General features: G+C 32.4%; 1 protein-coding gene across 1 annotated transcript in view; it reads right to left on the minus strand.

Annotated features, from left to right (window-relative positions):
- LRRC4C (leucine rich repeat containing 4C) overlaps positions 1–14,153 on the minus strand; it is a 1,395,890-nt gene that overhangs the window by 800,655 nt on the left and 581,082 nt on the right. Inside the window, exon 3 of the mRNA XM_051967660.1 lies at positions 14,029–14,113. The gene's annotated coding sequence lies outside the window, so the exon portion shown is untranslated. The remainder of the gene's footprint in view (positions 1–14,028; positions 14,114–14,153) is intronic.

Below are 14,153 nucleotides of genomic sequence, written 5' to 3' on the forward strand. Positions count from 1 at the left end.
ATTATTTACTATTTATCTCCTTATAAAAGCTATTCCAACTCTTCTCTTCCCTCATGTAATTTTAAGTTCTTGTCATTCTTGCTGAAAACTGAAGTCATTTGATATAAGGTTTCTTTTCTCTTTATCTCAAAACTGCCTAACATCATCTTCTACTTTTTCCTTTTCCCTTTTTCTCCCCCATCTAAAGTCACCATTCCCCATCTATACTTGATCCCATTTGCTCTCATCTTCTTCAGAAGATTGCATAAATAATCACCCTCTCATTAATTCTCTGGCTTTACTCTTTCTAATAGTATCTTCCTGCTCACTTCCAATATATTCTTTGTATTGAACTTATTAGATCCTCTCAGCATTTCTAAAGCCACGATTTAGATATCACCCACATCCCCACTCACAAGACCCTTCCATGAACTTCACTCCTGAATCACCAATCAGCTACTGGACATTTTAAGTGGAATTTCCCAAATAAATCTCAACTCATCATGTCCGAAATTGAAACAATTGCTTTTCCTCAAAAGCTCTCCCTTCTTCCATTTTTTTTTAATGTTGCAAGTCCCATCATCTTTCCAGCTACTCTTTGAAAACTCACAATTTCTCTTTGACTATTCATCTGCTCTGATTCCACATATCTAGTGTCAAATCTTGCCATTGTTTCCTCCACAGCATCTTTCTCATTCTATATCTTTTCTCTACTTACTCAGCTACAATGCTGGTCAGACCCCAAGCACCTCTTTGCTAAAGTATTGTAACAGCTGCCTAATTGGTCGTCCCTGCTGAAAATCTTTCATTCCAGTTCTTCTTACTCACTGCTGCCAAAGTAATTTTCCTTAAGTGCATATCTAACCGTGTGACTCCCCCACTCGATCACTTGCAATGGCTTCCTATTGCCTTGAGAGTCCAATACAGACTTTGCTATTTTGATTTTACACACTTTTATAGCATGCCTGCAACCCATCTTTTTAATCTCACTGGACATATTACGCCATCACCCACACACACAACATATTCTGTGATCCAGCTATATTAGACTTGCCTCTGTTCTCCATGCATTAAATTCCATTTTTCATTTCTGTACTTTTGTTCAAGTCATCACAAGAAAAAATATTTCTACCTTACTTCATCTCATAGTATCCTTTTTTCTTTTAATATGCAAGTAATGTACTATCATTATATTAGTTATTTGTCTCTCTTTCTATGTTTACAAAACCATCAAGATCTGACTTTTTTTGCCAACTGTGGTTGTGTTGCTATTATAATGTGAATATTTGTGAATTTTAGACATCTACAACTTTAAAAACAAAAACAAAAACTCCAGGAAGTTACTGAAGTCACATAGTAGTTATAGTACTTGCCCAGGCTCAGAAATGGAATATCACAGGTAGAATATGTCCCACTGGCTTTTCTCACCTCAAGCCCAGGGCACTCTCAATGTACTACTGATGTTTTCTTTTTTTTTATTTTTCATGAACCCTCATAATTTCTAACTAATCAAAGAGTTTCATGGTATAACAGATATCAATGTAAAGAAATTCTATATCAAATATTAATACTTAATTTTATATTTTGGAAGATTTCTTCTTTCTTCTCCAGATAAGGAAGGGATTTAAAAAAAGCAGCTGGTGCCAACTTCTGTATATTAATTGCTTCCATAGTGTAATAAAAAGGTTACTGGATTCAGAGGCAGGAGACTTTGGTGGTAGTGTCTTGTCTTTGTGGCTGCTGAGTTGTATGACCTTCAATAAAACCCTTTCCCTCTCTCATCCTCATTTGCAGTTATCAGAAAATAATTGGTATATTCTCAATTGATGAAATGGAATGCAATATTAAATGAGAAATATAAATACAAGTAGAAAGACTTAAAAGATGTGACATAAAAAAGGAGATTTCTGTATACTTGGGTCATTACTAAATAAAACTAAAATGTTTATTTCTATACATCTATAAGCTTTCATAGATCATGCTTTGAAGTATCACAAGAGGTTTTTTCCCCCCTGAAATAATCTTTTCTTTTGCCTTTCATATCTTTCAAAGGCATCTAGATGGCCCAGACCATACAGCACTAGATCTGGACAGAAGGAAAATTTAATTCAAATCAAATGCAGACTCATATACTTACTTGACCTCTATTTGCTCAGTTTCTCCAACTGTAAATTAGGATAACAACAGTATCTACCTTGCACAACTGTTATGTGGATCAAATGAGTTTATATTTGGAAAGTGTTTAATTTAGCACAGTTAATGGAATATATAGTAGGTGCTACATAGATGTTAATAATTTCTCATAAATGGAATTGAACTCAATTATCTCTCGGTAGAAGATCTAGTCATTCATAGATATACAATTCAGTTATTAATTTAATATAGCTAACTAACCATGCCTAGTATTTAAAAATACATCATTTGGGTATTTGTTTTTCATTTATTCATTATTTCCCCTCCCTATCTATCCATCTGTTGAGTTATTTGTGATGATTGGACCTTGTTATGTTCAAGGGCTTCAATCTATATTCCTGAAGAAGATAGTCATGATATATACGATTAATAAATATTGATTGCACTGGATTGATTTAGGATTGGTATAATAGACCACTTTTTCCCTTTCTATTTTATCTTTAGTATAATATCTACCTCCTAAATTAAACATGGTCAAGATATAAGGTCTTGGAAGAATACTATCACTATCCTTGATAAAACATTTTGCTAAAATACTTTTTCCAATTTTCTAACATTTTAATATTTATTCCATGTACATTTATCATCAAATATGCTTGGGATATTTTACCAAACTTTTTAAAAAACTGTTTTTTACTCTTATTTACTTTTTTATTTTTGCTATATGAGATAACAATTTGACAATTATCCATCACCCTTTCTCATATGGTTTTGCAAACAAGTTTTATTTTCTAATTTTGTTTTGTTTTTGGCAGTCATCTGACTATATTTGACAAATCAGAAAGATGTTAGCTGAGGAAAGCATTTTGTGTGCTCTTTTCATCTTGTAGCAATTATTTTACATTGGTTAAATTGCTATAAAAATAAAACTAATAAATATCAATGTTTTATACATTTCCATTTTTATCAGTTACTTAATGAAATATGTCACTACTGAATTCTTTATGTTTTGTGGTACATCAAATTTCCCCTTCATTAGTATCCTTTTTCCATTTCTTTTTAACTCATTTTGATCCAATTTCTGATGAGTTGATGATGTGACATTTGTTTCAGGGATAAGCCCTTCCTTGTTAGCAGGTCTTTTCCTGATAGTAGAAGGATAATGTATTTTGTTGCTTGGGCCTAGCCACATCCAGTGACTACCAATTCTTTTTTCAAAGGAAATGTACATGATATAAGATGGAGGTTTCTATAATTTACAAATCTTTAATCTTTCTCTGTTCTTTTTCTTGTAGTCATATAATTTTCCCACCCTTCCATTTTTGCACCAAAACCACAAAGTATAAGAATTTATACTGATTTAATTTGGTCTACATTATCATCTATAAATTTTTTATGATGATAATATATAAGTGATTTTTAAAAAGATAGGAAAATGAGTCATCTGGACCCCAGGCACAGTACTATATATATTCTGCTACCTAGATGTTCTCTATAGGTAAGGGTATCTAGTTGTCACATTTCATAAAGCACAAGGCTTAGAGTAAGGCAGGCCTGAGTTCAAATCAAGCTTCAGGCACTCAGTAGTTCTGTGACTTTGGGCAAATCACTTAATCCTATTTGTCTCTGTTTCTATAAAGTGAATTAATGAAGAAAATGACAGATGAATTTGGTCAACTTTGCCAAGAAAACTTCAAATGGGCTCATAAGGACTCAGACACAATAATAAATCTAGAAGTAATGATAATATTGCTTTGATTACTACTCTTATTTCAAGAGATAGAAGGGTTTAGAGTAGTATATTACTGTTAAATGGCCAGGTAAAAAAGTTCTCACAACTTGTTTAATGTATCTCTATTTTTATTTCTATCTGTCCCTACTTTTTTATCTATGAAGTAGAATATCCTGTGGAAAAAGGCTTGATTGGGGGATTAGAAACAGTTTATATTCATGTCCTGTCTTCAACTCTTGTTATCTATGTGACCCTGGACAAGTCTCGAAATTCTAGACAAGTTTCCAATAATAATAGCTACAATTTTAGAGCACTTTAAAATTTGCAAAATGTTTTGAAAATGTTATCTCATTTTACCTTCATAATAATCCTGAGAGATAGGTGCTAGTATTGTCTCCTTTTACAGATGAGGAAACTGAGGCAAATTTATAGGTGACATGATATAACCATGCTCACATAATGAGTCAGTGTGGGAGATCAGGTCTTACCCTATCCATTACACAATCTGGCTCCCTTTATATTGCTGATAAAATGATAATCTGAATAGTTAGAGGGATTTTTCTCACTGGAGAGTTCTTTATAACAATGAACACATAGGTCTAATATCTATATAATATTTATATCATATATATATACATGGAATATATGTGTTTAATATTTATGCATTATATGTGTGTGTTACATATTGGTATATAATATATACATAAAGGCTAACAATATAAATATATAAATTATCTATTAATATCTAATGCACTTATACATAGACTTGTCCTGGGATATCTTAAGTGTTAGATTCTATATATTTAGAATATATGCATTTCCTAAGCAGTTTTAGTTTGCTTTTATTTATCATTTCTTTATAGAATAGTCATCAAGAGAGTGGTTTATTGTTCTTAGAAAGAACAGCTCCCAGTAACTGAGGATAATAAAATATAATAGGAAATATTAAAATGAATGAATTCCATTGATCTATATTAGGAAGTCTAAATTTTGTGAGGGGACATAGAAGAAACTGGAAATACAACACAAATTCCACAGAGTTACTTGTATTATGAAATGGGACACTTATCATTATATAATTTATTTTGAAAACAAGTCAATATCAAGAACACAGCAAAAGATATTTTAAAATTTTTGGCTAATCTATTCCATAGCTTTTTCTTTTTGGCTTGATCCAGCCAACCTTCCAGATATCATTATTGAACTTATTCTCATAATCTTATACTGAGGTCAAGTCTTTAGGAAATACAATGCAAATTTCCCCTGCATAGATAGCTATACATACACACACACACACACACACACACACACACACACACACACACAAATACAGAGAGAGAAAGACAGGGACAGAGGGAGAGGTGGGTAGAGAGGGAAAAGAGAGAGGGGGGGAAGAAAGAAAGGGCCAGAGGGAGGGTGAGAAAAAGAAAAAGGAGAAAGAGAGGGAAAAAGAGAGAAAGAGAGATAAGGAGAGAGAGAGAGAGAGAGAGACAGAGAGACAGAGACAGAGAAAGAGAGAGAGAGAGAGAGAGAGAGAGAGAGAGAGAGAGAGAGAGAGAGAGAGAACGAGAACAAGAGCACACAAGGTTCAAGTGACAACATAGAGTCTAAATAAAACTTAACTTACTTCCAAACCATAGCCATGAACAGGAAGAAAATTTTTCATTGTCATATCCCCAGAGTTTGTGTGATTTCTCTAATCCTATCTTCCTGAAGCTCCTAATTTTCTCTCCTCTCGAATCCATCAGCTGGAAGCCAAAGCAGACATGTGATAAAATGAACAAGAAAGGATGATGCTCCTGGGAGATTTTTGAGGTAGGAGAAGAGCTGTAGATAAAGTTAGCCTCAGCCTCTGAACTTCTGAGTATTTATCTCAACCAAACCACCTGACCTCCTGTGGTGAACAAATGTCTAGAACTGAGTAGTTTCTCACTGATCGATTCATATTTGTCCATGCTATTTGGAAAGAAAAAAAAAAACCCTGAAAAATCTTCCACCGAATTGGTCCTTGAGATAAATGAAATGACATCTTTCAATGGAGGATTATTATTTAAAATGTTAGGAACATTAATGCCCACATAATGACTTCACAGACACATCTCAGAAATACTGTGGGTTTCTATTCAAGTCCACCTCAAAAACGTGAATATTGCAATAAAACAAATCACAATGTTTTTGTTTCCCAGTGCATATAAAAGTTTTGTTTATACTATACTGTAGTCTATTAATGGTTCAATAGCATTATATCTAAAAAATAATGTATATATCTTAATTAAAACACTATTAAAATGCCATGAACCTGGTTTTTAATTTTTTTATCTGATTATTTGGTAATAATGTGAAAGTGGATTTGAAAAGTCATTCAGAGTGACAGTCTTTTGAAACACTGACTTAGGTTTAATTATATTCTGAAAAGAAGATAGCCTTGTCCCTATCTTATATTTTTTTCGGTAATTGATTTCTTTGGTAAAAGGTAAGCCCCATGTGGAAAAAACAAAACAAAACAAAAGAATGAATAAACAAACAAATAAAAAAAATCCACCATGTACTACTATGAGTCAATAACTTTTTTGGAATGTATAATTTTATAAGCTAGCCTAGAACATTGACATATTAAATGTCTTCTTCAGGGTAACACACAGAGTCAGTATATTTCAGAGGAGGACCTCAAGCCCACAATTTTTTTTTGTTTTTGAAAATAGAAATAAAGCAGACTTTATTTTGAAAATAAAGATGATAGTACCAATTTTGGTTAGTAAAGTAAGACTCAATCATAACATATCACTAATGCCATCATAGGGAATAGCACACCTTGGAAACCCCCATCCCCAGTCCAGTGAGATTACAGAAGCTGGATCCAAAGGCAAGATGCAATCAGAAGCTCACAATGCCTGGATTTAAGGTTTCTCTTTATTCTGGATTTATACTCATTTGATAGAGAGGCAAATGTTAAGACAATTGCTTGGCTTTAAAGTGAAAACACAAAGAGCTGCAGAAAATGGACACTTCCATAAAGTGCATTGTCATAGGTCTATCCTCCTTCATCCACACAAATTTCATTCCTGGACCAACATAATTGCCTTTGACAGCCATCACAATAGTCAATTACTTGGGATAATAGATGAAAAGTCAAGTCACAGAATAACTGATATGGGATGTAATGTAGCTTGTACCACAAAGGTAACCAAAGGCCAATCCCATAACTGCTTTCTTAGATATTATGCAATACTATCTTTCCAAAAAGGCAGTAACTACACTCTTCTAACAAGATTTAGTCATGGGAAAGCCCAGGCAGCAAGTAGACAGAATTCTCTCCAAAATATATATTATATATCTATATCTTTATTGCATCTTATTCATAAGATGGAAGCCATGTTTTCATGGTTTTGAAACTGAATATCTTGCTACAATATCATACTAACTCTATATTTATGAACTGAGCTTTGAATCCATGTCTTCAGATGACTGTCAACTCACTTTCCATTGTACTATATAATTTCTTTCTATCACAGAATATTAGTCTCAATCTATTTGTCTCTGTCCATATGCCTAGCTGGTTAATGTCAGTCTTTTATGTGGCTTTCTCTCTTTTTTTTTTTTTTTCTGTCAATATCTCTGTCTGTCTTTGGGTCTATGTCTGTCTCTCTCCCTTTCTTTTTCTTTGTATGACTGTCTATGTATATGTCTCTGTTTCAAGTGCTTATATTTCTCTATCTCTGTTTCTCTGTCTCCATTTCTGTCCTGTTATACATTTCTCTTTGTCTCTTTCCCTATCTTTCTTTCAGCTAATGAAATCCCCTTCTTGGCAAATACTTGAAGAGTTTCTGCTTAATCTTTGCTATTTGATATTTCTTCAAATCAATTTTACACATTTCAAAGCTTTGTCAATTTCAAGAGAGAAAAGTCAAGAAATGATGAAAAACACCAAAGAGCCTGCCAAGAATCAAACCTTTTGTCTCTCTCTCCCCAAGACATCTCCAAAGCATATTTCAGCTTAAAGGAGTTGAGTTGTCCTGTTATTATTATTCTCTTAATCACAAGGTAGTGTCTAACTTTTATTTTACAATGAAATACAATTAAATTTTAAAAAATGAGGTAAATGTGTTCAGTGAAAAATGCTGCTGATTTTTTTCCTGCTAAATTGATTTAAATCCTTTCCTTCTCCCTGACAACTTGGGGGGGAGTACTTTTTATGCCATTGCTATTGTATCCAACCAACTAAAAAACTCTTTTTAACATGTCTGAAAATATTTTCAACAGATCAACAGTGAGGGGAACTGCTATAGGTTGCTTCCAAGCCTTGAGTGAGGTGAGTTTTTACCATGGCTGCTTTAAGACAGCCATCGCAGTTCTCTAATTTTCTTGTCTCAATCATTTTAAATACACTTCACAGAAAGAATCTGATTCATTGTCAGGTGCACCCCATGGCAAAAGAAGGAGAAAATGCTGCTTTTTTTCAGTAACAAGTCGTTACAATGCTTATTTGAAATGTCATGAATTACTGCAACTCTAACTTTCTATACAAAACTCAAATTCCATCAGGATATAAACAGAAGATAGTTTCAAAGGAAAACAAATCTAAAAGATAAATAAGTTGTCAAAAGTTCCAAAGGGAGACAAGTGTGTTACTAGTCAACGTAAATTGTGATGATGGGAATAAGTAGGTTGGGAGGTTTGGGCAAAACAATTGCTTGAACTCTGAAAATTGTCCTTGAGATTAACGAATTATAGATTTACAGCTGGCAGGGAAATTTCTGTTCATCAAGTCCCACATCTTCCTCTCACAGATGAGAAAATTGAGGCCCCCAAAAGGCGAAAAATACTTCCCAAAAGAAATCAAGAAATTTATTTTGGATTCATACTCTCCCATTCTGGTTTTAGCCTACTTCTCAATGAACTGACCTTTTTTTACTTTCCTTTCTAAATGTAAACAACCTGTTGCTCAGTTACCATAACATGAATTGATGGTGGACAGAGGTACAGAGTGTTTATATTAAGGCTGTGAATATGAATGCAATTTGAAAAGACATTGAATCTAAAAACCCTGTCTATGGGAAGTTATGTGCTGAGAAAGATTTTTTCCTTTTTTTAAATATAAAACTGTAAGCTATTTATTTTTTCCTGTTGTCTGTATGGTTGCAGTTTTGTGAATTTCTATATTTTTATGTGTTGTACACATTTTAAATCATGTCTCAGTCTTCCCTTTGTAATCCACTGAAGGCCATTCCTCAGATGATGTGACTTGTATATATAAGCAGAGTGGGACAATCAGGACTTTGAAATATGGTGCATGATTTTAGGGACTTTTAAGTTCCTGTTATCATAAAAAGAAATCCAAGAGAGGTCATTTAGGCCAAACTCCTGAATTTCTAGTTAAGGGTTTGGGACTTAGAACGTTTACATGACTTGCTCAATGTTACATAGGCAGTAAAAGACACAGCATTTGACCTAAGATGTTCTCATTCTAAATTCAGTTGTTCTTTTTCTTGTATCATAAGAGAGACAAAAAAGCTTGGTATTCAGTGATCAGGAAATATAGGATAAAAATAAAAAGCTTCTAGATGACCTATTCCTTCCTTCTTCTCAGTCCCTTTAGTAACTGGTGGCTTATATCCCATCCTACAAGGAATTGGCTGAAGATATCTACTGCCCAGAAGTAAATTATTTCTAGCTATGGCTCCACATTTATCAAGGCTAGTCATCATATGGCACATATATTTTCTAGGACTGAGCAACACCCCTTTGAGTTGGTTTTTGGGTTTGGGAGACAATTTTTAAAAAATCCAATCTGTCCTTTGGGGCAAGACTTGGCATGGAAGAAGAGTTTTAATGAAGGTATGTGTATCTACATAAAACCATAAAACAGTTCTGACTGTAGGATTATGGAACCCACTGAAATGGAATGGAAATGCTATATGTCAGTTTCAGAAAGTATTAATATTTCTAAATTCTCAGCATCCAATAATCGACAAATGAAATTAATCTGTAATATATCATATGTAACAATTGGGCTGCCTTGTCTTGAAGATCTCAAAAGTAGAGGAAACCAACTATATTTCTAGACATTCAGTCTCCATTTGTGCAGTTCTGCTTTTAAGAATTTTTATTTTTTCCTCTCATTTTTGTTCTGCCATCTAGACTAAATATTCCTGTTTTCATTTGTATCTTTTGTTACTGTTTCTGCCCTCTAAGACAAATGGAACAAGTCCTGTGCTTTCACGACACCAAAAGTTTTCAAAAATGTGAATATCATGATGCCTTTCTATCCTCATTTTTTCTTTTATAAGCTAAATTTGACCAATTCCATGTCATATTATAGCTCATATCAGTGATCAACATAGCAATCATTCTTTTTAAACTGAATTGCTGGAAGGATGAAAATCTATACATTCCCTACTTTGTTGTGTTAATTTTCAAAAGATAGGGGTTCTTATGAAGAGCAACCTTTACTTAATGATGCATTCTTACAAAAATCAATATTATGATTTTAAAAACAAAAGTCAAGCTCACCTAACAGTTAAATGGAAATTGACATTTTAGAAATATAATAATTATGTACCTTGGACATCTTTGATTTAATATTTCAACTTTTGAGCATCTTTTGGGGTAACCGATGTCATGGTTAAGCATATATAATATATGCTAACATTCTAAACTTTCACAAGTAAATCCCCACCCATCCTCTTAGAAAACATTTTAAAAAGATAAGAAGATACATTAATAGGTGTGTGATTTTGCACTGGTATATACTCCTGTTGGTTCAAAGTTGAATCAATAATAGAAAACATTTATATATGCTTTAAGGCTTGCCCAATTCATTGCTTATATTATCTCCCTCGATCTATACCATCAACTTCTGAGATAAAATGGAAAGTATTATAATTCCAATTTTTTCTGATAAGGAAACTAATGCTCAGAGATATTGTATCTTGTCCATGATCACACAACCAGTAAATTTCAGGGGACCAGAGTTAAGACTCATGCCCTAATAACTCCAAGGTCAGCATTCATTTCATTACACATTAATATCTCTCTTGACTTTCATCAAGAAACTAATATGAAATGAAATAGGTACACTAAGATCCCATTCAATTCTTTAAGTCTTTATTAAGGTCCCACTATATTTTGTCCACTCTTCTGGGTGGTAGAAATATGCTGATGAAAAATACAGTTTTCTCTTCAGGGACAATGAGATAACTGCATCTGCACAACTAAATCTGAGACAGAATTTATATATATATATATAGGCTTTCAGATAAGGATATAAGTATAAGATTTGAAATGAGGAAAATTACTCTCCTCTGGGAAGAGGGATGAGATCAAGGGAGAAATCATTTACGAGGTAACACCTGACTGCCTTTAAGGAAGAAAGGGATTTCAATACCGGGTTTTTGTGTGAAGCAAATGAAATTATGTTGGACAACACCTTGTAAAATTTGATATGCTATATATAAAATACACTGTTATTATAGGCTAAGAAAGAAAGACAGTACAGACAGGTTGTGTCAAGTAATTTTTGGGAAATACACATTTTCTCAGTATGGATATTTAGAGATCCTAATATCAATATCCCTAAAGTAACCCCTCCCCTCATCCTCCCTGCATTGTTCCCATCTTGGGGCAGCAATAACTTTTAAAGACGAAGGCAGTTGGTCCCTAATTTTCCCCAGATTTATTAGATATTACTTTCCATTGCTCCCTACTTCTGCACTTTGTGATTTATCAAAAATGGCATTCTTACTTTTCTTCCCTCTAATGAGCTTGAAGTTCATGTTTATTTGTATGTTTATTCAAAATACTCATCTCCCACATTCTTGCCTTTAAACCAGTTGTTGCAGAGCCCACCTAATGTGCATGTGTTCCTTCCTATTTCCTCAAAGTAATGGCTAGAAATCAGGCCCTATAATGCTAAATTAATGTGTGGCTAAGTCATGTGGTAAAAATATTATTTTAATATCCACTGTAAAATTGGTAAATTTAAGAGCAAAAATAACATTTACATATAAAATTCTGTCATTTAGTAAATTAAGACTCTAATCATCCACATATTTGTGTAATACACATTAAGAACCAATAGAATTTTTTTGTTGTAATTGTTAAGCATAAACAATGCATTATATATTTTGTTTTCAGTGTATTCACATTTCTGAATAAAGACTTGGAATTATTCACCTGGATTAGAGCATTTCAAAATATTTCCATTCTATCTAAACACACACTTTGACTACTCAACTACTCAAGGCAGTTTCATCTTATTAGAAATAGCCATGAATTTGAACCAACATAATTGGTTGTTTTAGAAATACAGTCTTTTTATTAATAAAGTAGTAATTTTGAAATTTTTAGTATCATTTCATTGGATAAAGTATGTATTTAGAAATTTGGGTATAAAAAGCTGCCATATATTTATTTATCCTAAAATACAATTTAATATGATACTATATTCTCCTAATTTTCAAAAGATTTTTGCATCAGAATCATAAAAAAGCAAAAAAAAAATGATTTTCTAGAGATATGCAAAAAACAATTGCATTTTGTGAGTAGTTTTAGCTGTATTGCCTTAGACAGTGGTGACATTTGCAAAATTGCAGTTGGGAGTAATGCAATATAAATTATTATGTAATATATTTTACATTCATTTTATTAGCTTATATGGTTATAAATTTTTATCTTTACATGTTCTTTAAAATAAATATTTTATCTTCTGGCTTGAGGTTTCATTTGAATACTATTCAAATACTTGCATATGCATGTGGACATGAATTTATGTACTTATGTACATTAATAAAAATCCCATGTATTCTAATCCTTCTTTTCCCTTTTCTTCTTACCTGTCCTCATCTCCTCCAATCCTTTTCCTCTTCCCTTTTTTATTGCCCTTGCTGGAGACCATGTATACAGATATGTATATATCTGTTAGTCTATCTTTCTATTAATGCATCATCTATCTTCTTTTCTGACTACATGTCTATATGGATAAGTTTTTGTATGTACTTAAATACTTTTAAGTATACACGTGCAGAACATATGTATATCTCACTGTACATGCATATATGTCTGTGTGTATATATATATATATATGCAAGACATTTCCAACCTTTTCTTTATGTTATTAAATTTGATAACAATCATTAAGCACATAGCATTCACAATATATTTCACTAAATTTCAAGATAAATATACATAGTAACACATATTTATGATTATTATTACACATTTAAAAACACAAAATTAAATGCATACAAAATATGTACTGTGTAAATACATCTACACAATGCATGGACAAATCTGTAAATATAAATATTTGTATATGTATACAGACAGAAAGAGGAAGAGAAAGAGAATGGTAAAACAAAAGAATTAATGTAAAAACATTCCTCAAAGAGAGCACTTAAAATTTAGACTAATATGGTAATCCATAAATGTTTATAACAAAAATAATATTTTAAAAATAAAATTACTCTATATAATGTCATTAGAATTAATCTCTTCATGGATTTTCAGTTTTGTTCCATAAATATCAGAACATATATTGTGTATATAATATATACTTATATATTTACAAACATGTACACAGAGATACACACACACACACACACCCCAACACTATATTTGGCCGCAACTTTTGAAAACTGACCTAAGGTTATCTCAGTTGTATCTCAACGTCACTGCTTTAAAATTTTGCTTAATAGGGGTCTATTGACCAGGTGGATATTTTGAAATAAATAATTGCATTCATGGCAGCATTTTTAAAAATTAAGTTCAGTTATACAAAGTCAAATACATGTGTGCTTATGATATTCATTAATAGACATGGACATCTTTTTAAATGGAATATTATAGGATAAAAATGGAGATAAAGATAAAATAATTTCATACAAATGTTGTGATATATTTTAAGTTCTGCAATAATGTATAGAGAATGCTTTCCATTATGGAGCTGATAATGATATTGAGGAGAAAAAATGTTCTTTCAATATCTATAAACTTGTCTATAAAGGACACATCAAAGGACATTTCCATATTTTCCCCCAATGGCCTTTGCCAAGCTACAATGATTATGTTGTAGATTCACTGACACCACAGACAAAAAAGCCCTACCCAAGGTTTGGTTATTGACAAATCAATTTTCAGTGTCCAGAACTCCGGCAATTTAACTGCCAAAACAACTCTTAGAAACTTACATTTAGAGTATGAGGTGATACGCCAACTTGTTTGGTTCCACTTCTCCTGTGTGATCTTGAATACTTGCAATAGAAAACATCATTTCTAAAGAAAAGATAAAATCAAGATATCACATTTAAGAAAA

Source organism: Antechinus flavipes, chromosome 6, assembly GCF_016432865.1.
Source record: "Antechinus flavipes isolate AdamAnt ecotype Samford, QLD, Australia chromosome 6, AdamAnt_v2, whole genome shotgun sequence".
In the NCBI taxonomy this organism is placed as follows: Eukaryota; Metazoa; Chordata; class Mammalia; order Dasyuromorphia; family Dasyuridae; genus Antechinus; species Antechinus flavipes.